The sequence below is a fragment of the Eschrichtius robustus genome, chromosome 10 (genome assembly GCF_028021215.1).
Source record: "Eschrichtius robustus isolate mEscRob2 chromosome 10, mEscRob2.pri, whole genome shotgun sequence".
Classification (NCBI taxonomy): domain Eukaryota; kingdom Metazoa; phylum Chordata; class Mammalia; order Artiodactyla; family Eschrichtiidae; genus Eschrichtius; species Eschrichtius robustus.
The window spans coordinates 106,087,095-106,095,615 of NC_090833.1; positions in this window are offsets into that span (position 1 = coordinate 106,087,095).

An 8,521-nucleotide genomic window follows, 5' to 3' on the forward strand; every position below is an offset into this window, starting at 1 on the left:
AATACAGACAAAAGCCATCAGAGCCAAACTAGCCATGATCCCAAGCCAGCTTAAGTAGCTGTGGGATGTTACAACAACTCTTCTTGGCTTCAAAACACAAATGCAAACCTCATCTTCCAGCTGGCCAGCTCTGACTGGTTTCCTGTGAAGAAAGCATCCCTTTTGTTTCTTTAAAATATTTATTTATTTGGTTGCACCGGGTCTTAGTTGCAGCAGGCAGTCTCCTTAGCTGCAGCTTATGGGCTCCTTAGTTGCGGCTTACAGGCTACTTAGTTACGGCTAATGGGCTACTTAGTTGTGGCATGCATGTGGGATCTAGTTCCCTGACCAGGGATCAAACCTGGGCCCCCTGCATTGGGAGCGTGGAGTCTTAACCACTGTGCCACCAGGGAAGTCCCAAGAAAGCATCCCTTCATCCAGATGTCTATCTCTGCCCATCCTTCCCATGAACAGATTGAGAGGTCCACTAAGTAGATTCAGTGGGGTTCTAGGCACTGGTCCTGATGTTGCTTCTGACCTGAGCCGGGTGTGAAGGCTGGCTCACCTCCATTACCCCATCTTTTTTTTTTTTTTTCATTACCCCATCTTGAATTGCCCTTCTCAACCTCGCAGGAATGAGACTGTGACAGCGCTTCATAGACGTTGCTGGGTAATGTTTAAGGGTTGCTGTTTAACAAATCCTCTTCAGCTTCATTACGTGTGCTTTGTTTAGCCTCCACATCAAGAAAGAAAGGGGTAGGGGGTATTGTAAACAAATGGCTCTTTTCATCAGGTTAATGTTATTTACTGGCTTGGTGTCTCTTACTTCGATGACTCACTCAGACTGAGCTTTGTGCTCTGACTTCAGCCATCGTATGACTTTTCATCCCTTCTTTAATAATTTTCTGTATCTGGATTTTGATGCTAAAATTAGCACCAGGATCCAGGACAATTCAACAGAAGAATCGATGGCTCCATAACTGAGTACAAAACACTTAAGAGAGAAGAGGCTCCCAGCGTCCTTGATTTTTGAAGCAACACATCCATCCAAAGTTCCCTCTGCCTCAATCTCCCCCCAGCCTCAGTCCACACACCCACTGTGGCCGAAGGTCCCCCTGGAGGGCAGATCTGATATTGTCATCAGCCCCTGATCAGCAACGTCACTGTCTGCTCTCACCCCTTCCATGAGCTGCCCCAAACCTCCCCTTGCCGTCACTTATACGGTGCCCTTTCACTGCACTGCTTTTTCCCCACCCTTCAAGGTTGAATTCAGACGTCTGCTCCTTTCTCTCCTCTGAACTGCAGTAACTCAGCTCCAACAGACTTCTATTTTGTCTTTGAATATTTCCTTGTTCACCTCATTTTCCTTTTATATAGCTATTTGCTTGGGAGGTTGTATAGTTTATCTTTCTCACTTCTGAACTCCCCAAGTCTGGTGCTTACTAGGAGTTAAACGAATGTTGACTCAATGAGCAAAACATCTTTTAAAAAGTGCAGAGGTCCAGTGACTTTAATTCTGGGAGCCTCTTACTCAGCGTATGTCCACTTTGAATCCCTGGCTGCAGTATGAAAGCAAAACAGAAGGCTTCATCCTCTTTATTGCAGAAAATTGGATGTCTTATTCTCCCATATCCTTGACAAATGATCCCCACCCTCCGCTCCCTCTCCGAGTGAAACGTAGCAATAAGAGCTGAGCTGGAGATATGTTGGAGAAACCGTCAGCAACTGGGATAAATTAAATTGTTGGGACGTGAAAGATACCGCAGTGCACCCGGACAGCACCCTTGTACCAGTGAACTAGGCAGTATACAGATGAGAGTGGGGAGACAGTGGAGAGTGACATAGACTGTCCTTTTCTTTCTCCACAGCAAAGTGCTCTGGTTTGGGGGACAGGACCAGCACCCACTCACAGGCTCGTCTGGCTCTCTGAGATTGGCTGTTTGGGGATTACGATGCATTCTGTGGGATTCGGCATCTGTACGGTAATGAGGGACTTCAATTGCATTCTCATGATGATGGCCACCATGGACTGCACTCTCACGAGGCACTGGGCCTGGGCTGTGCTCTGAAATAGGCGCGGCCGTTACCAGCATTTCAGGACTAGGAAACGGTTGATTGGGACATAAAAATAACTTGTCCCAGGTCACAGCTGGTGAGAAGGAGAGGCAGATTTTGCGATCAGGTCTGGCTACTTCCAAAGCCCATGCTCTTAATTTGCGTGCTCCTCAGCCTTCCCTGAAGGAGCACCAGACGAAGAGTCAGGGCACCTGCAATTCAGCCCAAACTCTGTCGCTCATTTGCTGTTGATCCTAGAAAGCTCATTTCATTTGCTCCTCTGCTATAAAATATGGTTTTCTGCCATGCCTATCTCATGTGATGCCCAAATGAGATCATGGTAAGTAAAAGGTAATACATAAAGGCATAAAGGAACTATAAGAGGTCAATCATCCCTTTACTTATTAAATGCCTAGTATATATTAGCTACTGTACCAGGCATTTGAAATGAAGAATTTAAGCTCATGGTCCCTGTCTTGGAAGAGTTTTCAGTCTAAAAAAGAAGAAAAACAATCTGATAATAACCAGTACAGTAACTATTATGCTGGAGCTGACACACAGGCAACTGGATCATAAATAAGAGGCAGCTTATTTAGGCTGAGGGTGGGAAAGGAAGTGGCAGGGAGGACATCCCAGCCGACAACAGTCGAAGAAGCCAACATTCGCCAAGTGCCTAGCTGTGTGCTCCTAATTATGGTAAAGTTTCGCATGAATTATTTTATCTCAGCAGCTACCCTATGTTGAAGGTTCTCCTCTTGTACCCATTTAACAGATGGGAACATGGATGCTCTTGAGGTTAGGGTGCTTGTTCAAAGTCACAGAGGTAGGACACTGAGTGAGGTCTGTCTGATATGGAAGTCAGTGTGCTCAGCTGCCGCACTACTGCAGCTCTGCCTTGCTCCAGAAACCAGGAACAACCTGAGTCCTGACAGACTCATATCCAATGGCCAGACCAATAACCAAGGGTATTTTGGATAGAAGGAACGGCATGTAGATGACAGCAGGGAGAGTTTGAGGCTCAGTTTGCTGGAGCTTAGGATGCATTTGGGAGAAGCAGCCAGGGTGGGGGAGTGGAGATGAAGCAGATGCCTGGTTGTGAAAGACCTCACATATTCCTCTTTAAAGCTATCAACCTTGGCCTTTCTGATGGCCCATTGAGAGTGTCCCAGTTTCTCAGAAAGAAATGAGATTAATTAGATGACTCTAGTACTGTTGATAGATAAGTCAAAAGACTTTGCTAAAAAAAAAAAAAAAAAAAAAAAAAAAGACACTGTGTTCCCAGAACAGAAGAGAATTAGCGAGACTCCTGGTGTCTCTCTCTCCTTCAGTGCCTAACAACATAAAAGCAGTCACTAGAACTAATTAAGGTGTGAAGAAAGATCCACTGGAGCCAAACATACCATTTGCAAAAATTGCATGTAGAGTCATAAAATAAAATACTGGATCCCTGAAGCATTCGTTTTGGGAGCAGAACTTTTGACACGTTTCTCTGTTAATGCACTTTTCCACTCCCTGGCCAGCCTGGGAGACGCCAGTGGCCCAACCCTCAGTCTAGGGCTTTATGTGAGCGGGGGTGCAGCATGCTGATGGGTAGGGAGCCTGGGCTTGGAGGCAGGCAGGCTAGCTCATAGTCAGCCTTTCCCACTTGCCCTTGCTGTGAGCCAGACCAACTCACTTAACTGCTGTAAGCCTTTGTTTCCAGGTCTGTAGTTGGAGCTAACAGTCCTGCCCCCACCCCCCGAAGGTGGCTGGGGGAGCTAGCAGTGCACAGATGCCCAGAGCAGTACCTAGCACGCTGTTAGGCCGCCATTAATGACAAACATTATGATAATGAACCATGAGGCCTCAGTTACAATGCGGATTCCCAAACCCCACCGAATGCATCATGAGCATCAAGTCATGCTCCATAGAGAAGGAGTCCAAAAACTGGTCCCATCCCCAAACCTGCATCACAGGGCACTTCTCCTTGGGGAAGAGCAGGGACTGCACTACTGTCACTCCCCCACCCCTAGCTGTAATCAGACTCGTATATGCTGAGTTCATAGCTGAAAAGTGTGCTGTCGACCTGCACTGCAGCTACTTTCCATTGCACCAATCATTCTATTTTTCCTAGTCATGGACATAATTGCTCCAATGTATCTCAAGCTCAGCTCTTACTGCTCTCATTTTAAGCCAACAGTGGTGGTGTTTGGGGGAGGGTAGGGGCAGGAATCAGTCCTCAAGGCCACGGGAGAATGCCAACAAAGTAAAATTATGAAGCATTCTGTTTTTTTGTTTTAATATACATGCAGCTAAGGATTTAAATTGAACATATATCCTACAAGTGACTCCAGAAATGAGTCACTGGATATTACATATTCTGTTCAACATTCCCTCAGCATCCATCAGCACCTACCATGTGCCTGGGTCTCTGAAAAACAGATATTAATAAGATACTAAAATAAATAAATAAATAAATAAATAAATAAATAAATAAATAAATAAAAAATAAGATACTGACATAGCCAGTTTGGGCTGCTATAATGGAATATCATAGACTGAGTGGCTTAAACAACAAACATTTATTTCACCGTGCATTTTGCACTTCAGGAGGCTGGGAAGTCTAAGATCAAGGTGCCAACATATTTGGTGTCTAGCAAGAGCCCACTTCCTGGTCTTCTTGCTGTGTCCTTACATGACAGAGAGAGAGAGAAATGGCTTATCTCTCTCACGTCTCTTCTTATTAGGGCACTAATCCCATTCAAGGGGGCTCCACCTTCATGACCTAATTACCTCTCAAAGGCCCACCTCCAAATATCATCACAATAGGAATTAGAGTTTCAACGTAAGAATTAGGAGAGGACACAAGCAGTCAGTCCAAAGCAGATATCCACACCATCCACCAGCAACTTCATCTATAGAGGACTTACGGCATGTAAATAAATTATCAAGTCAAATAGAAAACAGTGAATACTGTAGGAGAGATAGAACCACCTTAAAGGAGTTCACAGGATTGAGAAAGAGATTGTTTCTTGTTGGGGACTCTGAAAAGGTATCCCAAAAGAACCAACATTTGCGTTAGGCTTTGAAGGAAGGAAGGAGGACTGTCTGGGAAAAGGGAACACTGTGTGGAAGCACAGAACTGGATAACCCAGGAGCAACAGTTTGGTTGAGGCACAGGGAAGGTTTGGAGCAGCTCATGGAAGCTTCATCAAGAGCCAAGGACTACTTTTGAGTAGGTGTCCAAGATGTGCTCCAGGAAGAGATTTTCGGCACCAAAGGATGGGTTGAACTGGAATTGGTTGGAGAGGAAACTGAGGCAGAGAGACCATTGGGAGAGTGCGCTGCCTCAAGAATTGAAAGACCACAGATTACCCAAGCTTTCAAAAGTGTTTTGTACTCATTTGTGGAATCAGGTTCCTGTCTTCTATCATTGGTTCTTGTGATGCATCATCTAGAACTCTTGTGTTAATAAGAACACCATCGTCCAAATAATGAAATCCGTGGGAGGAGAAATGGAGACCCAATCTGAGAACTCTCCAAAGTCACAGCCCTCTGCCCTTGAGTGATTAAAAAAGAGATGTGAACCAGTTAAATGGCATACAACAAAATGAAAGGAGCCATTTGTTTAAAATGTCCCCCATTTCATTCTTGAAGAAAGGGCTTGATATAACAGTATGTCTCAAAGACTGAAATGACGTTACTAAACAGCAACCCTCAATATTGCTCAGCACTGCCCTTTTAAGGGACTTGAAACACATCATACACTGGCTACAGAGGTGATGGCAGACTATAAAATAACATGGAACAACTACTGTGCTGAGAATGATGTGGGAACTTCTTGGAAACTAATTTAACTTGATTTTTTAATGTCTCTTAAGTCACTCTCTTTTAAATTTGGTAAAGCATACATTAAAAATTTACCATTTTAATCATTTTTAAATGTACAGTGGCATTAAGTATATTCACATGGAGGTACCACCATCACCACTATGATGGTTCCATCTCCAGAACTTTTTCATCTTCTGAAACTGAAACACCATACCCATTAAACAATAATTCCCCACTTACCACCCACCCCACCCCCAGTCCCTGCTAACTACTATTCTACTTTCTGTCTCTATGAATTTTCCTATTCTGGATACTCATAGAAGTGGAGTTATACAGTATTTGTCCTCTTGTGACTGACTTATTTCACACAGCATAATGCCCTCAAGGTTCATCCTTGTTATAGCACATATCAGAATTTCCTTCCTTTTTAAGAGTGAATAACCCTTTTTATGTACATATCACTTTTGTTTATCCATTCATCTGTTGATGGGCTTTTGGGTTATTTCTACCTTTTGGCTATTGTGAATAATGATGCAATGAAAATTGGTTTACAAATACTTGTGTGAGTCCCTGCTTTCAGTTCTTTGGAGTATATACCCAGAAGTAGAAGTTCTGGATCATCTGGTGATTCTGTATTTAATTTTTTGAGGAACCACCATATTATTTTCCACAGCAGCTGCACCATTTTACATCCCCACCAACAGGTCACAAGGGTTCTAAATTTTTCACATCCTCACCAACACTTGTTATTTCATGGTTTTGTTTGTTGTTGTTGTTGTTTAGGTTTTTTTTTTTAATAATAACCATCCTGATTGGTATGAAGTGAAAACTTGATTTTAAAGTGGGTGCAAGTGCCAGTTCTTCATGAGGAAGTGATCCGATCTGAGAAGTAGATTCAACCTTATAAATGTTTTCTAAAATCCACTTCCCCTGCCATTTGGCCCCTTAAGACATGTTTGCTTATAGACTTACAAATGCTTTGGAGCAGTTTCCTACAAGGTATGTTGTGTGGGGTGAGAAAGATCCTGCCTTCTTTTGTCTCAGGATGTGGCACTTAGGATAGTCAGTGTGGGGGGATGGACGGGCTGGGAGAGCACCACACAGGAAACAGGGGTGCCACTCACTTGCTGCATAACCCTGGGGAAGTCACTGCTACTCTCTGCACCTACAGAGACCACATCTGAACATGAGGGAGATGGCCTTCATGTGGAAGAATCTCCTCTGGGGCTAAGGATCTTTCATCCAACTTGAGTTGGTTTTTGTGTGTGGTGTAAGATAGGGATGTAGTTTTATTCTTTTGCATGTGGCTGTCCAGTTTTCCCAGCACCATTTATTGAAGAGACTATCCTTTCCCCATTGTATATTCTTGGCTCTTTTGTCATAAATTAATTGACCATATATGCATGAATTTATTTCTGGGCTCTCTGATTCATTGTCTGTTTTTATGCCAATACCATACTGTTTTGATTACTATAGCTTTGCAATACAGTTTGAAATCAGAACATGCGATGCCTTCAGCTGTTTTCTTCAGTTTGTTGTCTGCCTTTCAATTTTACTTAAGAGGGTTTTTTACTATAACAGTTTAAAATATTTTCTGTATTCAAACACTTAATTCTCCTCTTCCTTCTAATCTTTGTCTTCTTAAAATTAATTTATTTTATTTTTGGCTGCACTGGGTCTTCGTTGCTGTGCTCAGGTTTTTTCCTCTAGTTGCTGCAAGCAGGGGCTGCTCTTCTTCGTGGTGCACAGGCTTCTCATTGCAGTGGCTTCTCTTGTTGTGGAGCACGGGCTCTAGGCACACGGGCTTCAGTAGTTGTGGCTCGCGGGCTCTAGAGCACAGGCTCAGTAGTTGTGACGCACAGGCTTAGTTGCTCTGCAGCATGTGCGATCTTCCTGGACCAGGGCTCGAACCCATGTCCCCTGCATTGGCAGGTGGATTCCTAACCACTGCACCACCAGGGAAGTCCTCAACATCATTTATTAAATAAACCATTTTTTCTTGAACTGACACAAACTATCATTGTTTTTTATCTTATACTGAAACATTGTATACACTAGAGTCTATATATGTACTTTTATTCTCTTTCATCTCTCTGCTGTGGTATCTGGTATGGCAAGTCCCCATCATTATTTTCCTTTTCCAAAATATTTTTAGTCATTCTCAAGTGTTTATTCTTCTAGATGAACTTTAGATGCATTTTGTCAAGTTAAAAATGTTTTGATTGGTATATGATAGGAGTGTACTACATTTACAATTTATTCTTGGTAGAATAAACACATTTCAATATTAATAACACCATCAAGGAGTGCTCTACACAGTGTGTCACAATGAAAGGGCAAGACAGACATGCGTATTTGACCTGTCTGAGCTTCCGTTCCCTCAGCCTCCCAGATCCTGGCATTAGGCTGAGCATCTGTGCTAGTTTTGGAGATGGTACATTTTCACCTATTAAGTGAATGAATATTTTTAGTGAAAAGGTGGGAAAGATTGTACTAGAGGTGGCTGGCTAGATACCATTTTTAGGAAAAAGTGCCAGAAAGAAAACTTTTAAGGTTAAAAGGAGAGAGATCATTATTAGGGGGTTGCTGCTAACACGGTTATGATTCAAACTGAGAGCAGAAGCTGAAGTCCTGAGCATCAGAGATCAAGGCTACATGGGAGTCCAGTTCTAGACAT